At 43.4% G+C, this 27,708-nt stretch overlaps 1 protein-coding gene across 2 annotated transcripts in view; it reads left to right on the top strand.

The window, feature by feature from the left end:
* The window catches only part of HTR1F (5-hydroxytryptamine receptor 1F), an 845,375-nt gene that overhangs the window by 61,101 nt on the left and 756,566 nt on the right, over positions 1–27,708 (top strand). Inside the window, exon 1 of one of the 2 annotated variants that reach the window (XM_078656078.1) lies at positions 8,056–8,143. The exons of the other annotated variant lie outside the window; for it this stretch is intronic. The gene's annotated coding sequence lies outside the window, so the exon portion shown is untranslated. Of the gene's footprint in view, positions 1–8,055; positions 8,144–27,708 lie in introns of those variants that run through there. 2 annotated transcript variants of the gene reach the window in all.

Genomic DNA, 27,708 nt, shown 5'->3' with positions numbered 1-27,708 from the left:
CTGCAGCTAAGATCTACGAAGCGCATATGTAAACCACCTTCTTTATCCATAATATATTTCCCTATCAGAATGTTCAAATTAAGGCACTTCTCTACCATCCGCAAACCTTTTCTAAAACTGCATTGGGAATTTGTTAATTTTCTTCAGCCCATACTTCCAGTCTTTCTAAAATGAACCTTCCCTTTAGCTTAGCAGAGGAATCAAGCAGAGACATGAGTAAATAACGTTGTGGGTCATTCCTGGATCCTTTCTTAAAAATAGACATGATTAATGAATTTGACTAGGATGGGCTACAAATGGAGCCCAATTAAAACCTTGGTTAAGAGGGGAGCCTATACAGCAGGAAGAGACTTGTAAGTGTCAATCGTCCATCAGGACACCGTCAGGGCTAGGGGCCTTCCCCAATTGACCTTTATTTATGCCCTTGAAACCTCCTTCAAGGTAAAAACCACAGAGATTGACAAGAATGCCAAAGGGAAAATAATTCCAGTGTCTAGTGCGCTGGTTGTAGAGAACACTGAAGCAAAGTGGTTCACCCAGAATACCTCAGTTATTAAATGTTCAAAGTGAGACAAAATGCCCTTTGAAAATAATGGAGCATTCATCACAACCAGAAAACTGTACTATCCTTGGTCTCTGCTGCCTGTACTAATTTCCCCCTGCACTCTTCGTGTCTTTTTTTTTCTTCCTACCACTTAATGCCATCTTATAACTAAACCTACCAACCAGAATAGCAGGTAGGAACTTGGGATTCAAGTGTAATAATTTAATGAGATAATGATTAAGTATGGGCTGAAAATTCGTTCCGCTCTCGGAATTTGCAGATTTTCTGCAATTTCGCGATCCGCGAATCTCGCGAAATTGCGGAAAAATCCGTGAATCCGCGAGCGGGACGAATTTTTCCAGGAAGCACTTACAGGGTTACAGCAGGTGCACAAGTTGACGCTAAATTCTTTGTAACCATTTACAAAACGGTTACAAAGAAATTAACTTCAACTTGGGCACCTGCTGTAACCCTGTAAGTGCTTCCTGAGTGGCGCCTCCAGAGTTCGTTGCCTACTTGCAACTATTCTCTGACCCTACTCTGACCCTCGAAGCAGGGTCAGAGAATAGTTACAAGTATGGCACAACAGGAAGCACTTACAGATAAGGAAGCAGGTGCCGGACTTGAAGCTCAAATTCAGTAACACATTAACCAGCACCAAATTAATTTGTCTCGGTTGAGGCTGGCTGGGCAGGTGTGCTTTCTCCCCATAATCTACAGTGGTGAAACAGAGGGTGCTGTGATGAACCAGAAGGTGCAGTGGTGAATCAGAGGGTGGCAGTGGTGAACCACAGGGTGGCAGTGATGAACCAGAGGATGGCAGTGGTGAACCAGAGGGTGGCAGTGGTGAACCAGAGGGTGGCAGTGATGATCCAGAGGGTGGCAGTGGTGAACAAGAGGGCGGCAGTGATGAGCCAGAGGGTGGCAGTGGTGAACCAGTGGGTGCTGTGATGAACCAGAGGGTGGCAGTGATGAACCAGAGGGTGGCAGTGGTGAACCAGAGGGTGGCAGTGATGAACCAGAGGGTGGCAGTGATGAGCCAGAGAATGACAGTGGTGAACCAGAGGGTGCTGTGATGGACCAGAGGGTGGCAGTGATGAACCAGAGGGTGGCAGTGGTGAACCAGAGGGTTACAGTGGTGAACCAGAGGGTGGCAGTGGTGGAACAGAGGGTGGCAGTGGTGAGCCAGAGGGTGGCTGTGATGAACCAGAGGGTGGCTGTGATGAACCAGAGGGTGGCAGCGATGAACCAGAGGGTGGCAGTGGTGAACCAGGGGGTGACAGTGGTGAACCAGAGGGTGGCAGTGATTAGCCAGAGGGTGGCAGTGGTGAACCAGAGGGTGCTGTGATGAACCAGAGGATGGCAGTGGTGAACCAGAGGGTGCTGTGATGGACCAGAGGGTGGCAGTGATGAACCAGAGGGTGGCAGTGGTGGAACAGAGGTTGGCAGTGGTGAGCCAGAGGGTGACTGTGATGAACCAGAGGGTGGCTGTGATGAACCAGAGGGTGGCAGTGATAAACTAGAGGGTGGCAGCGGTGAACCAGAGGGTGGCCGTGGTGAACCAAAGGGTGGCAGTGGTGAACCTGAGGGTGACAGTGATGAACCAGAGGGTGGCAGTGATGAACCAGAGGGTGGCAGTGGCGAACCAGAGGGTGGCAGTGGTGAACCAGAGGGTGGCAGTGATGAACCAGAGGGTGGCAGTGGTGAGCCAGAGGGTGGCAGTGATGAACCAGAGGGTGGCAGTGATGAACCAGAGGGTGGTGCTGCTAAACTGCCCAGGAGCCCTGTGGGTATGAGCCTCCGCACTGCTGAGCTGCCCAGGGGTTGTGAGCCCCCGTGCTACTGAACTGCCCCGGGGCCCAGTGGGTGTGAGCCCCCGTGCTGCTGAACTGCCGCGGAGCACTCTCAGTGTAAAAATCATTTGTGCTCAATTGCCTGGGAGCCCTCTGGGTGTGAGCACACATTATGCTAAGTGCCCCCCTGCCCCCAGTACATATATACCCGTACCGCACAGCACCATTATGCTCTTGCACCATGAAGTCTGGTGCCTGGATGCTTCTGATCCGTGTAGGTGGTACCACCATTTGGTGCAGTCAAAATGTAAATTCATAACTTGCTACACAGCACCAATAAACATGTGTCCCCCCTGGCACCGGTATGAGCATGTACCAGGCGTGCAGCACCCGCATGCTACTGCAACCTACTGCCCAACGCCAACATATGCCTGTACGAGGCAGTTTAGTATGAGATGGGACATTGTCCAGCAGCAGCAGCTGCATGCGCCTGAACAGGATCAGAATGGCTTTGTACCTACATGCGCAGCAGAGCTATCTTGGACATCTGAAGGATTCTGGGGTCCTGTGCCAAACGTATTTTTGCATCCATGAGTTTCCCGAGCGCCATCCCTGTGTAGCTCCTGTGACCAGGAAGCTGCTTTCTCCTCATCTGCTGCTCTGCTTGGTCTCTGACCCTTTATAAACAATATGCATGTGAACTCGCATAGAAGCCCCACCCGTTTGACCCCGTCCACCACACACTAGCGGTATGAAACGTCTTCCCGCCCGTCCCCACCGTAATGGCCAGCTCACTCAAGGGACCTCGGCGCCTTTTGGCGCGCTGGCAAAGTTACAGGCACACGTGGTCACATATTTGTGCAAATGGCAAAAAAATCAGCGAGTTCACGGGAAAATTCACGAACTCGCGGATTTGTTTTGCCATTTCGCAGACCGCGAATTCGCAAATTTCGCCCATACTTAATAATTATGGGCTTGGGTGCAAGACTAATTAAACCATCCTTTGTTCCTTGTTCCCTTCCTCTTAGTTTTCCTAGTCAAGCAATGTCTTATAGACTTGTGATTCCATCGACTCCTCTTAGTTCTCCTCTGAAGACAAGCCACAAATCAAAAAATCCATATTCCTAATTGCTGAGTCACGTAAACATCTGGAGTAGTCCACACCTGTCCATTTCACTCTGGTAGCACTCTGCCCTACTGGGACAATGTTTGCTATTTCACCTGTTGCAGATACTACTAGTTGCTGCTATATTTGTATTATTAAGATCACTGGGTTATGATTGCTAATGCAATTTTTTCCCACCTGATAATTGTACGGTGTAATTATTTTGCTCTCTGATGTACGAATATAATCAATATTGCTGTTACATCCTCTTACAATAAAGGTTGGGAGGGTGAGTTTGACAATTGGGGCTATAATAGTCTACCATATTTCGATTATATTTAAGCATTAAATTGTTTATTTTTGTTTCATATGATCAGTTTTTAAAGTGACCAATATCATTACCATTGGTGTCAGTGAAGCCACACACCTGTGGAAGGAAAACAACACTTAGTGACATTAAAATCACTAGCCAAAATCATGTAGATATCCTTGGTATAATGATCAATGAAATAATCAAGATCTTTTTCCAATGCTTTAACCACTTCAAGCCTTAATAAATCAAAGATATTATTATAAAAATGTATTACTAAAATATCAGGATTGCCATCCAAGGTTAATAGCACAAATTGATTACATGGTGACACTAGAAATGTTTTGGTTACTCTTAATGGTATTCTGGTAGAGACCAATACGAGCAGATCTCCTCTACCCTTATTGGATTTAGTGCCTGCAGTTCAATAAGATGTCAAACTGTCAATGTCAAATGATCTGGTGAACCAAGTTTCTTGGATACACACTATCTGGGCATTGTTCACATTCTTTACCCAATCATCTAGATTTGGATTGTTGGCATGTTATGATACTGTAGATATTTTGGATTGACCAGGACCATTAATGGTAAGCATGTCTTTGCCCAAGGTTCCCTGTACACCATCTATCGGTTGTACACCATAGGCTGGTGCCCCCCCCCTGTTAAAAGGTGCAAGTTCAGATTTATCTGAAAATGTGAGTCAGGCAAGTTAATCCATAACTTCTAGGGGTGCAAAGTCATTGCTGTTTGAGATATAATGACTTTGGACTGGCATGTACACAGTTCCTCTATTTCTTTTTTGTTTTAATATTGGAACAACAGAATCAGGTCTATAAAAATAACCCAAGGGGACTGCCTTTATTTTTCTCCTCAAACAGACAATTTGGAAATGCAAATTAGTGGAGCAACTGTAAAATATACTCAACCAGGTAGAGATCTCTAAATTTCAGTATTATCCAATTCATTTTCTAATGTTTTTTAGGAACTCCCTATCCATCCAACTCTTCTCACCATTAAGATTTCCAGAAATAATAAGTTTGCCTTTCTGTACCCTTTCCAGTATCCACTGAATGGTCTTGTTTAAGAGATCACCCCTGGATTCCTTTGCTGGACTTCTGTTAAGATCAAGACATCAGATGTAGCCTCCATCAGGAGATGTAACACATCCTTTGAGAATTGCATGGTTTGACTTTCTAACCTGATCGTCTTCTCATTGGAAGACCTTACCCTACTAATAGTAAGAGCACTCGATCTTCTTGTATCAGCATTGGTAATAGTATTGGTTTTGAGATGTACAGGCTCAGTCTCTCGCTGGGCTAATCTCCCATGAGTAACCCAATTAAGTTAATCTGCTTGCCTAATTATGTCTCCCATTGCCAGTTCCATATTTTGCCTGAGGTTTTGTCAGTCCAGAGTAATTTCTGCTTCTCTAATAGCTTCAAAACACTTGCTAAGCTGGTTTCAACTGTGCTAATTTGTAGGTCACCCACTCTAAGACCTGTTTGACTATAGACTCCGGGGCAGATTTACGTTTCCTGGCGCATCCCTGCAACTCAGCAGGGATGCGCCAGGAAAGATGCGTGACGCAAGTTTACCCTTGCGCCACCACAGGTATCATGGTGCAAGGATAAACAGATGAGTGTCGCATCTGCCGGTGTAAGGTTGGCGCAGTGCTGGAGTTGTGACGCGGGCGCGACGCAACTCCAGAACTGTTCCAACCTGGCTTATCCTCAACATGGTGCATCAACCCTTACGCCTGCTTCAAGCATGCGCAAGGTTTTGACGCAGCAGCGTCGGAAGAGTGAAATCTTGTAGATTTACTCAAACACTTTTCCGAGGCATTCCAGCGATGGAACGTCCTCCCTGCGCCGGAACACCCACATGAAACTTGACGCAGGTTTCACGTGGTGCAGGGCTTTACAACATGACACATCTCCCTAGTTGCGTCACGTTGTAAATAGGGTGCAATGTGGCGCATGGTTTACGCTGCCACTGCGTCACAGAAGTGATGAAACTGCGGCGCAAATGTGGCCCACAGGGTTCATAAATCTTCCCCTCTGTGTTTTTTATTTGCTCACTCATGGACTGGGCATTGAAAGTTAAATCTCTTCCCATATAATTATGCTCCTGTTATCTGGTTACTTTAAATGAGCCCCTTTTCATTTTGGCCGGGGGGGGGGACTTGTAATTCATGATGAAACGTTTGTGACAGGGGTTAAGGGCCTGCATTTGAAAACAGCGTTTAGATTTAGGGAGGTCTTACCATTATAGTGTCTGCCATGTTGGTTCTAGGTATTTCCACTGTCTGAAAGGCTTTGAATACCACCCGCTGTGTAGCCCCAAGTCTTCATCCACATTAATAATTTCTTTATTCAACATGAACTTAACCCCTGTAAGAAATCTTATTAAAGAATCTGTGGGGGTGGCATTGCACCCTTTATGCCAACTTTCGTTGTTGTTTTGGGCCTGCCCATTTGGAAGATCTTATAAATGTAGAATGCAAAAAGGCAAACTTACTGAGCTTGGATCCAGATAAAAGGGGGGTGGCCCAGACCAGCACGGTGGGCCGCGGATAGGCGCAGACTGGTCCGCTTTTTATTCTCAATCCGGCATCGTCCTCAAAATAGCTCATCATCAAGGGAAACAGGACAACCTGGCACCATCTCCTCTTCTTGAAGAAGATGAAACTTTTCCTCTCAGAAACTGATTCAGAACAACAGTCTGGACCTTAGTCTTCCAGACTGGATTGATGAAACAGTATATTTCAGACCCTCACAGATACCATATTGACTACCTGAAGGGCACCCTATATGCTGAAACACATCTCATCAAAGGCTAACGTTGAACTTTATTACCCCAATTTTGTTGTTGTTTAACCTAAAAACTGCCATCTCTACCATCCACAAGGGGTATTAGGTATTAAAAATAGGAGATAACCCAGCAATGTGGAGGACCTTTTGCTAAACAGATCAGCTGAACTTCGGGGAGAGTCCACTTAACCCCTTCCATGCTCATGACGAGCTCAGCTCGTCATGCAGTACACTGCTCGTGTGCTCATGACGAGCTGAGCTCATCATGAACAATGGGAAATCTAGAGTAACAGCACTCAGGGGAAATTGCCTTAGCACTAATGTGGTTAATAGGCCTTTGCTATTCCAGAGAACAACATTTGTGACCCTTATGCAAAGTGCTCTAAGGCAGCCTAACTGTACCATGCAGTGCCTCACAAATATCCCTAAATAAATACATTAAGCAGGCCAATTAACTAAGGGGCTCATGATTGGTTGAGATTTACATTATGAACATAAACATTCCTTTGAGTTTTGGCTCTGAGTTGTGCCTCTGTATGTATTTTTATCCCCTACAATTCACACATTTTTAAGCAATGCAAACCAAACCTGAAAATTGCAAATATCACAATACAGCTTAATATTTAGAAATGTTCCTCATATGAATTCTACTGATTATATTTGGAAATTCCGTCCACATATTTGCTTGGAAATAAAAGTTACTTCAGGAAGGATTTTGAGAATGTTCTTTGAGATGTAGAGGAAGGATAAATGGTAACACATTTCTAAGAAAATAATTATTTGTTAGTAGTATGTAATAAAATTGCTAAAAATGGCATCACCTTAGTTTAAACAGGTAGTGTTACAATCACCTGTTTGTTAATTGTTGGTATGCTATTCCTGAACATTAAGCATGTGTTCAGGGTATCATCAGTGTAACTCCTTAAGGGAAGGATTCCATAAAAGGTATAGGGAGTAGTATTTTTAACTCCTGGGTGCACACTACATTTGCCAGCTTGCACATGCAAATCCTGGCAGGTTTCTATTTCATCACAGAGCTCTTCAGATTTGAGTGGTAAGAATAAAGTACTTTGTTTGTTCTATTTTAATTTTTTACAGAGTTTAAAACGTGTTCTAAAATCCCCAAAGCAGCAAGGCTGTGAAATTGCATAACTTTCATTAAAGGGCGCATAGACATTCAGTAATATAAAATTGTGTTCAATTTGAAGCTGGATGATTAGATCCCATTCACGACTGCCTACCAGAGTTTCACTACATTTCCTCTGGGATATGTCTTATAGAATACCTGACTAAAGAAACCTAGTCCTCAACAACCTAATTACCCTTGAGTATTGTACCTGGTACTTTGACTACATATTAAAAATTGAAAATAAATGATTCATCTATCCATTATTTTTTGTTAGGTTTCCTGAATATTAATTATGTTGATATGACTCATAGAACCAAGTTAAACCAAGTCTGCATTTTTCCCAGATTGCAAAAACTGGAATCTTAAGTATGTTCTGCATATGCCATGAGAGATGTAACATGGATGCACGTCTGCCCTTCTTCAACCATTGTATCCCTGCCTCAATATATACAGTAAGAACCTCAATATAATGCTTCACTACTATATATCTTATATGTATTTTCATGCCTTCAGGGCAAGAGAAGACTCCTAACATCAGTTTAGAACATTCCACATGAGCACAGTATGTCAGTTGTAGGCCCCCTCAAGATGTGAAATCTAGTATTATTATAACAAATATATGTATTGGAAAACAAGGTTTGAAAAATTGCACAGTAGGAAAGTGATCCCAAAGTTATTTGATTATGCGCATGACATGAATAAATGGATTTCATGGAGTGGTTGGGGCAGTGGAAAGGTCTTCTATGAAAAGCCATCCTAGAAGAAACCTGTCACATACATACTCTGTTGAACAGGTGTTCCAGGTGACATAACTGATCTCCTTTGGCAACTGCAGGTAATGGAGGTGCAGACAAGCGCCTTGCTGAATGAGAGGTCAGCTTCAGGTGTTACAGGGAATTTTTCGATATTAGTGGCAGTTCAGTCTGCCTCTGACTACAATAGACACACCCCTCTAAGGTTAGTAAAACCACTGTCACCCGAAAGCCCAAGACAAAGAGGCCAGCCCACAAAAATGACTGTCCATTAGCCACAAATTTCGCTGGTCTGCCTATTATTTGTGGATAATAAGCTAAAAGTAAAAATGAAGAGCAAAGGGCTAATAATCTCCCACTAGCGGAAGACATATTAAGTCTCAGTGAGACAAATTAAATCTAGACAATGCATTCATATAAGCTCGCCACTGCTGCACATTGAACTAGTTAGAAGCTTAACAGGGCATGGCTTCTGCGCCAATGAAGATGGTGACTACTCTGTAAGCTCCTGTTTGATCCAGAGCTTGCTTCTTAAGGAAAAGCCCTAATGGGACTTCTGGAGATTTAATTTGGACTTGTTTTGCTCCTCAACATGCTTGTGCCTTTGCAGGAGTCTTTCCTGTGATTCCTGGCATCTTCAACATGTCATTTCAGTGAGTGGGCACAATTTTGTACAGCGCGTTGCTTGCGTTTTCTACATAGTATGATTTCTGCAAACTGCAAGGCTCTACTCTCTCACCACTGCTTACCTAAGTGAGTCTTCGGGCTACTCTTTTACCAATTTATGTTTGCTGTACTGGATCTATGCTATTTCACTATAATTTAACTGCATGGCCATCATTTTAGGTAATGCTTGTTTCTCACATAACTAACTCTTCTCATCACCTCACACAGCAGCGCACCCTACCTTTTTGAAACACTTAAATTTCATTGTTGAGATACTTTGATATCCTGCTGAGGCACTGTCCTGTGTTTCTGTTTGCTTTTCATGGGCAGAATAAAATCTTTACAGAAGCATCCATGCAATAACACCCTCCACGTCCAAATGACTAGTGGTTCCCTCATTGGGGCTACCTCCTCTGTCCAAAAGGGTAAAAAATGATCCTCCATCACCTATTATTTTGTCTAGTAACTCAGTTTTTGACACCATTCTTGATGAGGTGAGGGGCCTTCAGCCATTTATGAGTGCCACTAATGAGAAACTACAACAGATTGAAAGTAGAAGGTCTATTATAGAGAGTAAACAGCGGAGATGGAACAGCACATAAGTTCTCTTCAGGATGTCTCTACCAAAATTCCTCTCCTTCAACAAGAGATCCTGCAACTCAAACTTCACACAGAGGATTTGGAGAACAGGAATCATCCCAATAATCTCTGTTTCTATGGCCTGCTGGAGGCTTGTGAGAAAATGAATCTTCTTTAATTTTTTAAGAAATTCCTTCCAGACCTGCTTGATCTTCCTACTGCTCTGTTTCTTAACTTACAACATGCCTCATCATCTCGGCCAACTTAATCCTCTCCCCTCCAAACTCTGAGGCATCATTAATATACATTTTTTAGAATATACTTCTTTTAGTCATGAAAGCGGCTAAAGCCAAAAGGCGACTTGTCTGGTCATGATATATTCATATCAGAAGCTATTTCTAATGCAACCAATGCCAGACATAAGGAATTTCTTACTGAGAGGCCACAAGTGAGGCACCTGAGTATACTTTATGCCATTCTGCATTCTTGCTTATGCATATTAACCTAAGTGGGCACCACTAAATCTTTTGATAATCCTGCTAAATTGAAACTGTATCTCCAGAAAATTACATCACATGAAATGGATACTGTTGTTCAGAAGTCTTAAAGTCTTTTGTATTTTTTCTCTCACTATGATAGCTTTCTTTTTTTCTCAATTTTATTTACGTATACTCAGCTGTTGATCTTGTTATGGTGTTGAGACGTCTTATACTAACTTTTACTAGTTTATCCTTAATCTGGTCTCTCTTCTGTTTTAATATGAATTTCCTTTTCTCACGTTCACTCTTCTTTTCCTCTCTTTTGTCTTTGAATGATTATATGATGTTTAATTTCTTTTCTTTTACTTGTTTTTATCCTTAGTATTATGTAATCAATGTTGTTGTTTTGTCTCTTCTCCTTTTTTGCAGCTTATCACCCCTGTACCTACATCTCTCTTCCCATGTACCCAATATGTTTAATGTTATCTCATGGAGTATTTGTGAGCTTGGACATCCAATCAAACAACAAAATGTACTGTGGGGCCCATCTAGCACCTAGAAATTGCTATTGCACGCTGATCCTTGGCAGTGCTGAAACATATTTCAACATTTATTGCACATGAGGAGCTCAGCTTGCCAAATATTGAGGATCAAATAGGTCTATCCCCTCCATTGTTATGGATAAAGTGTTGGGCTAATCCTGAATCAAGCCTAGTCAGAATCTTTTTGTCTGATTGCCTGGTTCTAGGTGGCGCCAACAGAATCCTGTGGGTTGCTTATGTGCAGAAAATTGATTGTAAAGTGAATATGGTTGAAGTATTCACAAATCCACAGGAACACCATTTAATATACAACGAGGCAATAAAAAATCAGTACCTGGGGGACATGTAAGGAAATAAGAATGGAAGGTGGTCTTGATTTACAAACAGTTGTGCGAGACGCCTCGGTGTCAACAATCAGTTGTTCGAGCAATACTTGTGTTGGGTAGAAAATTCTTTTTAGCTGCACCTTTTAACAATTTTTAGGCTAAATATTGTACATTTTAAAGTTGCTTTTTCTACACGAAAATACTGGTGTTGTGATTTACCTCCATGTAGATGCAACATTACACAACAAAGCACATGTCACTTTATTATATTTTGCCCTCTGTATCAAGGTCCAGGTGAGTGCGTTCTAGCCCCAGTATGGCGTAGCTCAATGGACAGAAATTACCAGTTGGGACTAGAACTGTTACAATTCCTCCCTACTTCAGAGATTTTTAAATTAGCTTTAACAGTAGGAAACAATATGAGGCGATAATTGTTCGAATACATATATGCATGTATAATATATATCTCTGTTAGGTTTGGCATTAGTCACTTTATTCACCTTTGGGTATATTTCAGTTGATTTTAAATTGGAAATTTTATAGGAAAGTCTGATAAATTGTATGTGTTTCACTGTAAACTTTAGGAGTGAATTGTGGCTTTTATGGCTCTATCCCGAATAACATTTGTTTAAATTTGAATGTGAGTGTGACACTGAAGGTATTTTGCATACCAGACATCTTACTTTGTTTAATGTTTACGATCCTGTAAAATCTGACCCTGCTTTTTTGCATTCAAATAAAGGAAAACATGCTGATATGCCTTACTACAATATCCATATGGCTGGTGTCTTTAACTAATTGTTGGATCGTTTTGGGGATAGAAAGCCTAAATATAAGTTCAAATCTGATAAATTGCATACATCATTTCAATCAGCAATTACCATAAGACCATTATTTGATGTTTAGAGGACTTGCAAGGCTGATAAATTAAAATTAGCTTTTTTTCCTTCAATGTCAATACGATGTCCAGAACTGATTATATTTTAGATCTAACTTTATATCTCATCATGCCCTGATACTGACTTCGTTGGATATCTCCAATATTGTCTGAAAAACTGTACGATGGGGATTCAATAACTCTTAGTTGACTGACAGTCAGTTTATTTCTGGAGCTATTAGAAGTTTTTAATACATTTATTTCTGACTCCAAAGCTATTGGCTCCTTTTTCGAAACCTTGATAACCATAATCCCTACAAAGACCCCAAATTCTTTTTAAAATGTATTCCTATTTCACTTATCAATTACAACTGTAAGATCCTTGCCAGAATCTTAGATTCGCATTTAGAATCTGTGAATTCCTCTTTTGATAAAATCAGACCAATCTGGCTTTATTAAGGGCAGTCTTGCTGTTGCTAAAGCTGTAGATGGTCAATCCATCTGGAAAAGTAAATTATCTGTGAGCAGCACTTTCACTAGATGCTGAAAATGCTTTTGACCTTATTAAGTGGCAATTCATATTTACCAACCTGTCTTTTGTGTGAATTGGGCCCTCAATTTGTTTTGTTTCTTTAATAAAATTGCTGTACTCCAAACCCAAGCTAGTATTCTAATTAATGGTTGTTTTTCTTCTTTTTTATTTTTTAAACAATTTTTATTAGAAACAATATGCAGCAATAATGACATTACATTGACATCTTAGGCAAAAATATTCATAAGATTACAGCATTTTTAATTTTTTTTTGTATTTATAACATTTTTATTGAGCGTTTCAGATTGTACATCATACATTTCTCAGGACTATACTGTGCAGAAACATGCCCAATTCGAACAGTAAACATAACAACACATTGCCAATATATGGAGCGAATGGACGATGGTACTGTTCACAACTCCCCGCCTGGTTGTTACAAACATATAATGCATGCACCTACACCAAATAAGTCACCTGAAACAAAAAAAAGAAAGCAGAAGCAAATGACTTTTTCCGAGTGTAATAACCCCTCCCCACAGACTGCACAACAGCCACTATCTCACATTGAGTCTGCTTCACTAGAGGCCAGCAGATATTCTCTTAGAGGGGCCCATATATCCTTTGGTCTGGAAGAAACGGGCAGCTCCTCCGCATACAGCTCCAGTTGTTCTCGACAAAACACTTTGTCCTTGAGCCACCCCTCCGTCTTTGGGCGCAACCTACTATCCCATGTAAATAGTGTTTGACTTTTTCCAAAAGGAGGGCAACTCTCACAAACCTACCCACCACCCCTTTTATATGAGGGACATATCCTAATAAACACATTAATGGTGTGCACTGTAAGTCCAGCCCTGTCATAGTGCCCAGGAGCTCCAGGACCTTCTCCCAGTAACTGTGTACATTCTCACAATGCCAAGCCAAGTGGTATAAATCCGCCCCCTGTTCACTACATCTTTTACAGCGATCTACCTCCCTGAGTCCCATCCTACATAGCTTCTTGGGTGTGTGATAGGCTTGGTGCAAAAATTTTAGATGAATAATACGTAAGTTGCTATTCGACGTTAAGTGTCCTGTTAAGGAACAGACCTGCGCCCACTCCATGTCAGTAATAGGTGGATGCACAATCGTGTTCCAGCGCACCATGCTCCTGTCTGGGGCACGGGTTGTGTCGTCTCGGACTGCTTTGTATAGTTTTGTGAACAGCTTTTTCCGTGTGGGTGCAGTAATCACCAATTGCAGTGCCTTCAGTGTTTCAGGCTCAGCAGGGAAATTCGCAAAATGATCTTTCACCGCCCTTCGTAGCCTGAAACAGGTGAATTGAAACAAAAAAGTGGGGTTCTGTATGTACTCTAGGTCAGCACTCGTGATGTATGATCCTCCAGGGTATAAGTCTCCTAACCGGTCAAGGCCCACCTCTCGGAGCGCATTGACTGAGCCCTGATCCTGAGTGACGGACAAAGCAGCATGCCCCGCGATGGGCATGGTAGGTGCGTATAAGGGAAGTCTGTCCGACCGCCTACCGATAGCCTGCCACGCCTTGATCATAACATCAATCGTGTTAATCTCCTATCTGGGTGTGTGTCTGCGAGTATGTGTGACGATGCTGGTAATGGGATCGGATAAGCATCACCTTCTTCCACCGCCTCATGCGGGATGTAGTCATGAGGTTTAAACCAGAAATATGCATATTGTGCTTGCCCACAAAGGTAATATACATAAAAATCTGGAGCGTTGAACCCCCCCCTTCTCAAATGTCAGTGTTATCGTTTGCCAACTGATATGCGGCAGCTTGGAACCCCAAACCAGTCGAAGTAATTGAGTTTGAATCATTTTTAAAAAGTGCATTTTCAGCCGGACGGGAATGTTACAGAAGAGGTATAGGAACCTGGGAAGGATAACCATCTTTATCATAGCAATACGATCCGCCAAAGATAGCGGCAATCACACCTAACGGTCAACCTGTTGGACCAGCACAGTATAGGCCCTGCTCACTGTTTCGGGATCTCGATGTATTCACACCCCCAGGTATTTCACTGGTTCATCTGACCAAAGTAGAGGGTATTCAACCGACAGTGGACCAGTAACCGCCATCAGCGGGATAATGACCGATTTTTCCTGTTTATTAGAAGACCCGAAAAGAGACCAAATTTAATGTATTAACGAAGAATCTGGGACAGGTAATGTGGTTCACGGACATATAGGACCATATCGTCCGTGTATAAAGATATCCCTACCGGACAATTGTTAAAATTCAGTGCCGCAGCCCTATGCCGTTGACAAGTTTTACACGCCAGTGGTTCCAGGACGATGGTGAAAAGAAGTGGGGAGAGCGGGCACCCCTGACGGGTGCCCCGCTCTATCTGGAAAGGTTCCGATGTAAGGCCTCCCACCCGGACCCTAGCTGACGGCTCTGTGTACAGCACCTGTATCCAACGCACGAAGACCATAGGGAAACCCATCCTGTGCAGGATATACAGCATGTAGCGCCATTCTATCGAATCAAACGCTTTTGCAGCATCAAGGAGCACTGCAACCGCTGGCATGTCAGGGTTGAGGACATGAAACATGGCAAAGATAGTGTGCAGGTTGAGGGAGATAGACCGTCCCGGCATAAACCCAGCCTGGTCTGTAAGGACTAATAATGGCATCAGAGGCTGTAGCTTTGTGGCGAGAATCTTTGCGAGTATCTTTGCATCTAAATTATTAAGGGACAAGGGACGATATGAGTCGCAGCGCTCCGGAGGCTTATCCTTTTTCAATAGGGTAATGATCAGGGCCTATCACAGCGAAGGGGGGAGAATGCCTGAGTCATGTGCTTCCGCATATATATATTCAGCAAATGCATCCGCATATGTCTTGTAAAATTCAGCGCTCAGGCCGTCAGGCCCGGGGCCTTATTATTTGGTAGAGCCCGTATGGCCTCTTTGATGTCTTCTTCCTCAATGGGAAGAATAAGGTACTTTCTGTGGACGCCAGATAGCCATGCGCAGGCCGTGTCATCTAAGTAATCATTCATGGGCTTCTCATCCATTCGGCCCTGTGACGAGTACATGTCCACATAACATGTCCAAAATTGTTCCACTGTGGCCTGTTGAGTGTGATACTCTACACCATTAGTGTCCACTATACGGTCTATGGGGGGTGATAGGTCCTGTCTTGCAGCTTCCGTGCCGGCATCCTGCCCGGCCTCCCACCCTCACCATATGTTCATGCTACATGCCATTTGGACAAGTATCTTACTTCTGTGTCTGCTAGGGCGTTATACTCCTCGATATATTCATGAATTTGAGCCAGTAATTCCCTAGTCGGTCTATGGTGATATTCTGTCTCCAACTCACCCAGTCGCATTTCTAAATTATGGAGTTTGCCCCTAATATCTTTGAGGATCCCCGCCGATGTACCAATGCAGGTCCCCCTTATCGTTGCCTTGAAGGCTTCCCAGAGGGTCGCCGGACTCTCAACAGAGCCTAGATTCACCTCAAAGTATTGCACGATGGCCTCTCGTATAGTGTCAGCAAATACTGGATCTAAAAGTGACTCCGCCCTAAACCGCCATGTGAACGGCCTGTGTAGTGTGATAGGTACAGTCAATTCAAGGAGAACTGGATTGTGATCTGAAAGGGTCCGTGGTAGCGTATAAATCGCAGCTACCCACCCATTCACCTCCGCACTCAAGAGCCAGTAGTCAAGTCGAGACCAGCTAATAAACGCAGGTGTAACATGAGTCCCTGCGAGTACTCCTTCATTTTGCAAACGCCAGGCATCCATCAGCCCTCTTTCCAGCATAACATCCCTCATGCACTGAGCAACTTTAACCATGCACGCAGCAGTCGAACCGGGCCTATCTACCCTCGGATTTAGATAGGTGTTGAGGTCGCCTCCCCACATAATTGCCACCTTCGGCCAGCTACGCAAAACATTAAACATTTGCAGATAAGGTGTTGTGTCATCTATTGTCAATGGCCATACATATTGACAATAGCCACCAACACTCCCTCCAATTTTCCCAATACCATAGCCCAGCGACCTTCTGTGTCCACGCTAGTCTGGATGGCAGTAAATGGGACCCCCTTTTTAACAAGAATGAGGACCCCTTGCGCGTAAGTGGAGAACGAAGACGCTAACCGGTAGGCCGCCCAGCGACACGCTACCTTGCCCTCGGTAGGCTTACTAAGATGGATTTCCTGTAGCAGGGCAATTTTTACATTATGCCTATCGAGTTGTGCTAGTACTTGCCTTGTCTTTTTAGGGGTATTTAGACCTCAGACATTCCAAGTGATGCATTTATATGTTATATTCGTCATTTATTACAGTAAACATCTGCATAACAATAGCGAAAAATTTTGGAGCAGGTAACTATGCAGCCATAGAGCTGAGGAAAGCGAACTGCCACCATGTACCATACCATGTTGAAGAAAGCAATCAAACATATCCCCCCTTGACCAATGTGTAACTCCCAACCCATTAAACACAACAAAAACATAGTGTTCCAGTGGGGATCACCCATGAGGACACGCAGCGGCCATTTCCACTCCCAAAACTAGTAGGGAGGGGGCCGCCGACTTCATTTTTCTCCCTAGAACCAGAACCACCCGTGCTACTTGGTAATACTGTAAATCATGCCCCAACTGCAGTACAGTATACTAAGGCCATACTGGATAGCCCACAGAGTACTACAACACGGTATCACCATCAGTGCTACAGTGTACAGTGTACAGTCCTACAACAATGACATTAGTTGGTGAACCATTACTTCAATGTTCCGGGCCCAAGAAGGTTCCGATGACCTCACCCGTAAAGGACATTGTGGCGGCAATGCACGGCTGGAAACAAACAGTGTTCCTCTAGAAACATTCAAAAACACAGCACCGCCCAACTAAAACCAACAGGACGGGGACTATTGAGCACAGCAATGTGATACGACCTGCACCGCCCCCCCCTGTTCACTCATCGATGTCCGACGTATGAGCCGGAGATGCCCGCTGGTGTCGCAGGGATTTGGCATGCTCCATGGCATGTTTGGGATTCACAAAAATGTTCGCCTTCTCTGCAGTTCCAATAGGCAATCTTGCCGGATACAGCATGGCATATGGGATATTCTCGTTCATCAGCATTTTCTTGACATGTTGAAATTCTTTTCGAGCAGCCTGCACCGCTGCCGTGAAGTCGGCGTAAAAGGATAAGGCATTCCCTTGATGAACTATTGATCCCTTCTGGCGAGCGATGCGCAATATAGTGTCTCTGTCTCTGTAATTAAGTAAGCGGACGATGATTGGTCTCGGAGCAGCACCAGGCGGAGGGCGCGCCGCTAGGGACCTGTGTGCCCATTCCACATCAAAGAGAGGAGACAGTTCATCTTTACCACAGATCTCGAGCAGTAGCGCCTCCCTAAAGTCCTCCAGACGCCCCACATTTGTGGACTCGGGAAGGCCTAAAATGCGAATATTGTTGCGTCGTGAGCGCGCTTCAATGTCCTCATTCTTGGCACGGATGTCCTCCAAAGGACCTGTTGTAGGCCGTCCTCCGCGTCCGTGATACGCTACTCTGCCTCCCCGATGCGAACTGCTTGTTTGTCAAGTTTTGCCGAGAATTGGTCCAGTCTACCATTTAGGGCCTCGATTTTCCCATCAATTGCCTGGAGACTGGCTTGAATAGCTGCTAGCGATTTTTCAAGGGCTGTGGAAGCTGGTGGTGCAGTCTCTAATTCTGAGTCCGATGCCCCGCTCTGGGTGGGTCTGCCGCCTTTGCGGCAGACTCACCACATTGAGGGGATAATGGTGGATGAGTTATCTATAGACAGTCCAGATATCATGGCTATATGGGTTAGATCACCAAAGGGCCTAGACTTAACGTTATTTAATGTCTACTCTCTGGGACAGCCGGGTGGAAGGGGTTCTAGTGTTGTTAATGTCCTTGAAAGTTATCTAGCACACAAAGTAGTCACTAGCAATTTGATTATCGCGGGTGACTTTAACTGTTGTTTCGAACCCCTGGACCTAGAAGACGGTAGGCTCAGCGAAGATGTGGATGTGTTATGGGGTTATTCCACAACTTGACTTACAACCCATAAGAATATTGTCTGAGGCTGCCATACAAATGAAGAGCCTCTGCCTGGAAAGGGGTTTGAGGGCAGCCAATTGGAGGATGCAGTCCGACAGGCTGGGTGCAAATACCTTTGATAATGGTAGAAACAGCAGTCGTATAGACTACATTTTTATTAATGTGGAATTTTGGCCTTCTGTATTAGATATGGAGATTCAGAGGAGGCCGGAAAGTGATCACAACCCGCTAGTTTTAAAAATAAATGATAGAAGCTTTTGCAGTTCTAAACAGAGGGAAGGTGAATTAGTTACTGAAGCGGTTACTGTCACCAATGATTTGAGAAGGGTTCGGTGGGCAATGATCTCTAACAACGAAGGTGATCTTCCGCAGATGAGGGACATGGTCTCGGGGTCTTTGTCCCAACTCTCCGACTGTAAGTCTCAGGAGGTTCTAAACGCCATTCTACCGGGTGTTCACGAAGAACTCTTTAAGAATCTGAAAAAGTGCTTCATCAAAAAAGCTCTTGTAAAAAGAATAAACCCATGAAGCCCAGCTCTTGGTATAATAATGCATGTAGGAAGGCCTACAAAGATCTTGCAAAGGCTATCAGATCTAGGGCAATATTAAACAGTCTAGAGCCAATTACAAAGAAGTACAGAGACAGGCGAAGAGAGAGTGGGACGAAAAAAGATGGCTGAACCTGTTAATGGCATGTAACGGGAGGAATATGACCCAATTCTGGAACCTAGTTAAATGGGGCAATAGTATGCAGTCGCAGACACCAAGCAATTATGTTGTCCCAGAAAAGTGGGTGACATATTTTGAGGCTCAGTTTAAGTCCAATCATAGCAGGAGGTGCCCCCCCCCAGCTCCTCTTAACTAACGAACCACTGAATTTTACCAGCACTGAGGTTGAGTCAGTATTAAAAATAGCCCGAGTGGCAGGGCCCCGGGGCCTGACTGTATTCCGGCAGACTTATTAATGCAAGATAAAGATCTATGGGTTTCATACATAAAGTTTTTCGCAAATGCTATTCCCCGCTTCCAGAAACCTGGTTTGGCACCGAAATTTTGCCGATCTACAAGAAGGGGGATCGTTCTGAACCAGCGAATTATAGACCCATTAGTCTTATCGACGCAGTTCATAAGATCGTAGCCAGACTAGTGCTTGGGAGAATACAGGGTTGGACAACTGAAACCGACATCTTAACACCACTACAGGCAGTGTTTCGGTCGCACACAAGTACTCTTGATCAGTCCTTTAGGTTTGTATTAATTTATTGGAAGGAGGTGGTCATAGGTGGGGACACGCTTTTTGCGGCTTTTGTGGACTTAAAATCCGCATTCGATCTTGTTCCCCGTACGAAACTGTGGAAGGCATTATTGGAAATGGGGATGCCTGTACGTTTGGTGGGCATATTGGTTAAACTTCACGAATCGACCTATGCGCAGGTTCGTTGGGGCAAACCGGGAGAGACCACTGAAAGGTTTATGGTGTTCAAAGGGGTACGACAAGGGTGTGTGCTGGCCCCTACTCTGTTTTCTTTATTTATAAACGGGGTAGTTCGGTACTTTGTAAATAACCCAACTGATGCACCAATGTTAGCTGGTATGAAAGTACCATTGCTCATGTTCGCGGACGACACCCTGCTTATATCCTAGACAGGGCCTGCAGGCAGCACTGTCTCGTTTTGAGGTGTTTTGCCATGAACATGAGCTAGTGGTTAATGTAGGGAAGACACAGTTTATGGTGCTCCATAAATCTAAGTCCATCAAAGCCAGAGTATATATGGATGGCGCCCTATTGGAGCAGACTGACGTGTTTACCTACTTGGGTGTTACGTTTAGTGGAAAATTAAGCTGGAAGTCCCAAGTCGAATTGCTGGCATTAAAACATGCGCAGCTAGCTCGAGCCCTGATAAAGGTTGGGCCGATCACATAAGATCCCATGGTTGAACACAATCAGGTCCTTACTGACCGAAATGGGGATGAATAATTTATGGGAACATTCTGAGGTTATGCAATTTCCACCGAAGAAGATCTACAGAAAAGTATACTGGGAAATGGTCAAAACCAAGAGATTCTCTTCCCACATAAGGCAGTCACTATCAAGGGATTTCCTCGACATTAAGGACGGGGTCGTTTTGGAAGGTTACTGGGATCTTATCACTAAGCCTCATGATCGTAAGCTTTACCACCAGTTCAGAGTTGGTACGCTTCCATTAAGAAGTTTCACAAGTAAATGGGATCCCGTTAGTTGTGACAAGTGTATGATCTGTAAAGATCATAGTGAGAACATAGACCATTTCCTATTTGCTTGCCCTGCTTACCACCTGCCTAGGATTAAATGGCTGAAACCAGTATGTTTGCCCATGAACCCAAGATCGGTGATGGTTGCGAGAAGATCTTAAAGTCTGACACCTCCACCCTCACTCTGATTGGTGTAACAAAGTTTTTGGGTTGGGCATGGGCCATTCGTAACAAAAAGGGGGGGGGGGTAAAGTAGTACGTAGTAAATAGAGTAAGATAGAGCCCTACATTGTAGGAGCACAAATTGTGTTTTGTACTACCCTGTTACTGTTGGCAGACAATCTGTTTCTTTTAAAACATTTGTTGTCAAAATCAAGCCTGCATGTTGTTTTATATATGAATTTGCCTTTTAAGAACCAGTTTTAATCCATACTAATATTATAAAGAGAGAGCCCAAACCTTTGAGGCAGGTAATCTCAGTAACCACAGCACCAATCACAACACCCAATACAGCGTTGGAAAGGGCAATTGCAGCAGAAGGACATAGGCTATGCAGACGGCCTCCATATTTTTTATTTTCTTTTGCAGAGTTTTATATAGCGCGAACTTGACCCGAACTGAATCAGGTATCAGAGCGCTTTACATAGCACCAGTTATGTTACATGAGGACACACATTCATTTTTGTTAGGCACGGGGAGATTAAATGATTTGCCCAGAATTACAGGATGTTTGGCATCGTTACCAAGACTCGAACCCAGATCCCCAGGTCCGAGGTCGAGCGCCTTAGCCGTTAGGCCAACTCCTCTATACATTTAAAAGGTAAAAAAACCGTGCCAGCAAAGAAGTCCCTTGTGGGCGTGTCTGCGTTGTGCTGTGGGCGTGGGCTGGTGGCATGCCTAACGCTGGGGGTGTGTGGTACGGCCATCACATCATGGGCAGTGGGCATGTGCTGGGGCGTGACAAACACTGGGGGCGTGACAAACGCTGGGGGAGTGTGTCCGCCCTTAATGCCATGTGAGTCGTACATACAAGCGCCAATTATGTTGCTGCGCAGCATCAAGGGGCACGCTGGGGGCATGAGAAACGCTGGGGGCGTGTGTCCGGCCTTCATGCCATGTGAATGCAATTGCGCCGCATCAAGGGGCACACTGGGGGCGTGAGAAACACTGGGGGCGTGTGCTACGTTCCGCGCTTCATGCCATGTGGGTCGTATCTTAATCAGAAGATCGCCTGCTGTGGCCATGTGCCAGTGGCACCTATACTCCCTTTGTGCGTGGCTGTTTAAAAGGAATACTCAAGGCTCAAATGCCAACCTCACCGAGTCACATGATCCACAACACGATGCAGGCACAAATTGGCAGAGGCAAGAAAATGTATACTTTCAAAAAGTGGCATTTTCAGAATTGTAATTTAAAATTTGACTTCACTTGAATTTAGTATTTTAAATTAAGATTCCAGAGACACCAAACATGAACCAGTTATCTCTTCTAATTTGTAAATTACACTTATAAAATGTAATAAGGCAACTTCCAATTATCCTATGGGAGAGATAGTCCTTGCAGTAGTGAAAACCGAATTTGAGAGTTTTTCCGCTACCAATGCATGTAAAACTTTAAAGTGTATATCCAACTTTTTAAATTCACTGCACCATGCCCTTGGGGCTGTCCAGGGCTTACCTTAATGGGTGATTTAAATGTATTAAAAAGGAAGGTTTGTTCCTGGCAAAATGTGTATTTTGCTGGCTTGAAATAGCTGTTTAAACTGCACACACAGTCTCTGCAAGGCAGGCTTGTGACATTTTTACGGTGCTACTTAAGTGGGTGCAGAATCAGTGCTGAAGGCCCACTAGTAACATTAAATTCACAGGGAATTAAAAGTAAATAAAATATGCCATAGTGTATAAGCCAATGTTACCATGTTTTGACCAGAGAGCAACAGCACTTAGCACTGGTTAGCAGTGGAAAAGTGGGCAGAGTTTTAAGGCCAGCAAAAACAAAGTCAACAAAAACAGGAGTTCTGAAGGTAAAAAGTTTGTGAAAAACCATGCCAAGGATTCCAGGTCTAACAGATATGGTTTTATATGCTCTGGTATGATGCGGTTTGATATTGTACGCAGACATGGAGTGGTGTTGCTGTATGATGTAGGTGATGGGATGAATTATTAGGTGCAGGTGGGATGTAGTAATGTATGGACAGGGATATTGAAATATTTTAAATTGTGAGGTAAGGTTTCATGTAGTTCAGGGGTAATATGGTATGAAGATATAAGATAGGTATGGGATGATTTAATGCACTATAATGCTGTGCTGTATGGTGTGGAGATATGTGATTTGATTTGGTCTGGTAGTTTGAGGTGACATTTCATGTAGGGTTCCACAGAAGAGTGATGTGGTGCTGGGTGGTGATTAATGTGCAGTCGTGCATAGTGTGGTATTTCGGCATATAGTATGCCATGGAACTCTGTGCTGTGCTGAGAATGGTGTTGTACAGTGTTCACTAGCAGTGACATGATGTGAAGTGCTACAATGGTGTTGAGAGGTATAGTGTGATCTGGTGTGGAGTGGTATGTTGACGTATGTGCTAACATATAAGGTGAAATATGTGGCATGTCAAGTAATGGTATAGAATGTAATCTGCAGTGCTGTGACATGGTGTCTTATAGCTTTGTGGGATGTGCTGTAATGTGTTGTAATGTGCTGTTGAATAGTGTGTTGTGCAAAAAGACAAACATTTGTTATACGGCATATAGCAGCAATTTTACTACTTTCTATATTCCTGTAGACATTGTGTGAATGGCTCCTGTCACCCATATGGAGAACAGGTGGTGGGTATAAAAAGCATGGAAGCCTTTTTGCAGGACTTCACAATTAAAAAGGAACAATGTCTTACTGTCATTCAGCGGCCTTCCTTAATTGGAGAAAATGCTTAATTAGGGTGAGTCAGATGCTAAATCCCTCCATGTTTGAATGGTGTCAGTAGCAACCCTAAGCGACCTGTAAATAATCGAGACAACACAATAAAGAGTCGCTTGTGGGCAAGTGGAAAGGGCATAGAGTCTCAATGTGAAGATTAGGGGATGTCTTATACAAGTGCCCCAGAGGCGCAATGGGCGTTTGTGCCTGCTTTGCATGCCCCCATAGTACTTTGGTATTATAGAAGCGGTCGCAGATGCTTGAGCATCTGTAATATCGAAAGCCCTGGTGCACATACAGTGCCAGCACTTCCTCAAGATGGTGTCCCCTCATTTGCATGGGGCTGTGACCCCATGCAAATGAGGGAAGCCCTTTTCCTCTCACCCGCGCCTTAATACAGATGCGTGCTCAGCGGCAAAGAAGCTCTCAGGATGCGCCCCGTGATTGTGGCCCTCTGGTGAGGGGACCAAACATCTCCTTGCAGGTGGGTGCAGACACTCACTGCACCTGCTTGCAAAGGGATATCTTAATCCCCTTTGAAAGTGCAGATGGGTTACCGCCTGCACTGTGAAAACAGGGAGTGGCGTTAAAGCAGGTGCTCTGTTTTTTACGTGAATGCTCTGCCTCCAGGACAGCGCGAGTCCGCAGCGGCCCTGGGGGCATCGCATTCACCCTACTACAGCACATTTTCCTGAGTGTGCCGGGTGCACCTTTTAAAAGGTGCGCACGGTACAATCAAGGAAAATTCGCCCTATGTGTAATACGGCACTAGGTGTTTGGGTCTTGATGTCTTAATGGTCATGTGTGCGGTCTGTTTCAAAAAGCTTCAATCCAGAATGAGTAATTTCAAGAATGATTTTTATTGATGGCAAAATATTATTCTTGGCACTATTTATAAACTTTATTTGCAAGTATATCATGCCAGGTGTGTCTTTTGTCACTTGAGACTCTCAGAGACCTGTATATAATTATGGAGTCGCTCGTTTCTGCTTCAGAGCTTGTGAACATTTACTTGTTGCATAAAAATTGTTCAACCTAGTTTTTGCTATTTAGTGCTCAGATATTCCAAAGGTGTCTTCCTTCTGACATTATTCTTAATATTAGCTATTTCTGAAACATTATCATCCTTTCAACCAACAAATAGGGTGAAATATTTTATTAAAATTATTCAGATACGTCTGCATTTTGCTGTCATAGTAACGTTTAATGTATTATTGACTTTAAATGAAGGCATAATTATGAATTTTCTTTACAAACGTAGGTACAAAATGGGTAATTACCCAGTACACAGTTAAGTACCTGTAAATTTTTCCTTGATTATGTGCATACCTGATTTAAAGTTTGGAGGACAGATTAAGTACGGTTTCCATAGCGGGGTACTCGACTCCCGCCACGGTAAGGGTACTCAGCCTATCAAATTTAGAGATGTCCACCAGCCCAACAGACAACTCTACTGTGACTACAGTTCCTGTAAATGTATTGAAAGTTTGATGGATGGCTCTGTCCACATGACAGAGCTGTCCCTCAAAATGTTAATGTTTTTTTGATTTTCAAAAACAGAATCCCAAAGCGGGATTTAAAAAAATAATAATAATGTAACCCCCTCAGCATTGGAGTTTTCCCTATTCCGTAGGGTCATATTGCAGTTTTAACTGCCCCTTATTGCCAGGTATTACCTGGCAGTGAAGGATTGTGAAAACTGGCCATGTGTTCACCCACTCTAAATAGGTTGGGGGAAACATGGCTATACCGCCGACAGCCCTTACACTGTTGGGCTGTGAGAGGTGTATGTATGCGGTGGAGATGGAAAAGTCTCCAACGTCTACATACTAAAGGTACGCTTTACACTAATGAAACAGGTGGAACCTTGCTTTGGCAGAGAGGGTGCTCTGCCTCTGTTGCAAAAGCCAAAGTCTAAATTAGGCCTTAAATGTCTATAAGTGGTTTGTCTATTATGTGGATACAATGGCTGCATTTTCCAAATTAAAATGTTCATAGTGTTATATTATGGGCTTTAACTACTTCATAAATGTTGTTTTCTCTCAAAGTGTGTCAGCTGCAGGAAACAAATAAGCTGCAAACGTGGCAGTGATTGATGGTCATTTTTAAGAGGTGATGGCATGGCTAACTAAGGGATCCTTTAGAGTCAGGCAGAGCAGGAGCTCTTAAATAACATGGCAGAGCTCTCACTTTGCTAGGATTGCGATGGTATAGTGCTAGAAAATCATAACCAAAATTGTGTAGCAGAAATAGCTTGTCATAAATATGGCTTAACACAAAATCACCTCATTGGAGATAACAATAGAAAATCTACCCCTATTTAAGTGATATTTTTATATATTGAAGACACAATTTTTGTGTCAAATGGTATTTTTGGTAATTATATTCTGATATACAACCCTTGTCATTCCCCTGCGTCATTCAGAGTCGGGTAACTGTTCAGTTACCAACAGCAAAGCCTCCGCTAGATATGCTGTTGTACCTCATCAACTCAAATGATATTCAAGCGTCTTTACACAATGGGGGATTCTCACACATCGATGGGTCTGCAGCACCACATGATCATTGGAGGAAAGAATTTTTTTCTTCCCATGTGAAAGATCCTTCCTTTACCTCTGACTGTACAACACAAAAATTAAACAAGGACATAAAACTATCTCACAGGAGATTATTTTCTCAGTAACATTTACTTTCTAACATGGAATCCTCAGCAATTGTTGTTCCTCCTCCATTCTTGCCCCATCATGGCTCGCCATCTATTTAGTGGGAGGGCTGGAGATTTATTTGAAAACTATTTGATTGCTTTAGGCGGGCAAGACTTTAAACAAGCAAGGAAAAAACCTTATTGTAGATTACTTTGGGAAAAGGAGGGCACCATATTTGACATTAATGAGAAGTCTATACTTGACTTATACAAAGAAGCTAAACTGCGTTGGGAATGCAGGTTTGCCAGAGAGGAGAGCATTGTCATGTCCAGATCCAAATTTTACACTCACCCACAGAAGTCTGGACTTTGTGTCTAGTTTGGGTGAACGCTCAGTGAAGTGTAGTTTTGGCCAATTGACAGAGGAGCTTATGCACGATCAGTTGATTGTTCAATGCAGGAGCATGTAAACACAAGAGCGGTGATGTGCTGCAAAGAATCCTGCTCTAAAGGATTCACTCAATATAACCAAAGTAGTAGAAGAATCAAAATTGTGCATGATGGAAATGTGCAAGAAGGATCTGGGAAGTGATGGATATGTGTGTGGTACATAAAAAGATGATTCTCAAAAGCTCAACAAAACAAAGACAAGTTATGGAAAGGAGGCCTTGCTACTCTAAATCCCTGAAGGCTTGTTATAGGTGTGGGAGTACTTTCCATTCTGTAGATTCTAAGTCTTGTTATGCTGTAAATAAGGATTGCAGGAAAGGTGGTTGCAAGGGCTACTTTGCCTGCATGTCTAAAGAGAATCACATGTAGCAGTCATGGAGCAACCAAGGGGTGACAGACAGGAAGATTGTGTATTAATCTTGATTCAGGAAGGAAATAATGAAAGGAGGAGAGTCAGACGAAAGAATGCTTTGCAGTTAAGGACAAGAATGGTGAATTAATGTTAGATTTGGGATCAGTATATGCCATCATTATGAACAGCATGTGTGAGAAGGAAAGCACAAATGCAAATTCTTGATTGATGTGATTGAGTACTTGGTCCACATGATTACCGGCGACTGAGTCAAACCCAAAAGGATTTTATAGGGCTATGAGATCTTCTCCCACACCTCAAGATAAAGATCAATTACAATCGTTCATGGGTCTCATCAAATATTATTCTAAGTTTGTGAGAAATTTTTCTGAGAATACAGAGAGTTTAAGGCATCTATTGAGGAAGGGGCATGCATTTGTATGGGGCAAAGACCAACAGGAACCATTTGAGAATGTGAGAAAGAAAGTTTGTGCGGCAGGGATTTTGGTGCTGTTTCACACACTTTTGAGATCTATCTTAACTGTGGATAATAGTGCAGGTGGTGTGGGTGCTGTTTTGTCCCAGCTACAATCAATCAATCAAAGCATTT

This window comes from Lissotriton helveticus, chromosome 8 (genome assembly GCF_964261635.1).
Source record: "Lissotriton helveticus chromosome 8, aLisHel1.1, whole genome shotgun sequence".
NCBI lineage: Eukaryota > Metazoa > Chordata > Amphibia > Caudata > Salamandridae > Lissotriton > Lissotriton helveticus.
Note: the sequence above shows the minus strand (reverse complement) of the source record. Positions and strands in the feature narration are given on the sequence as shown.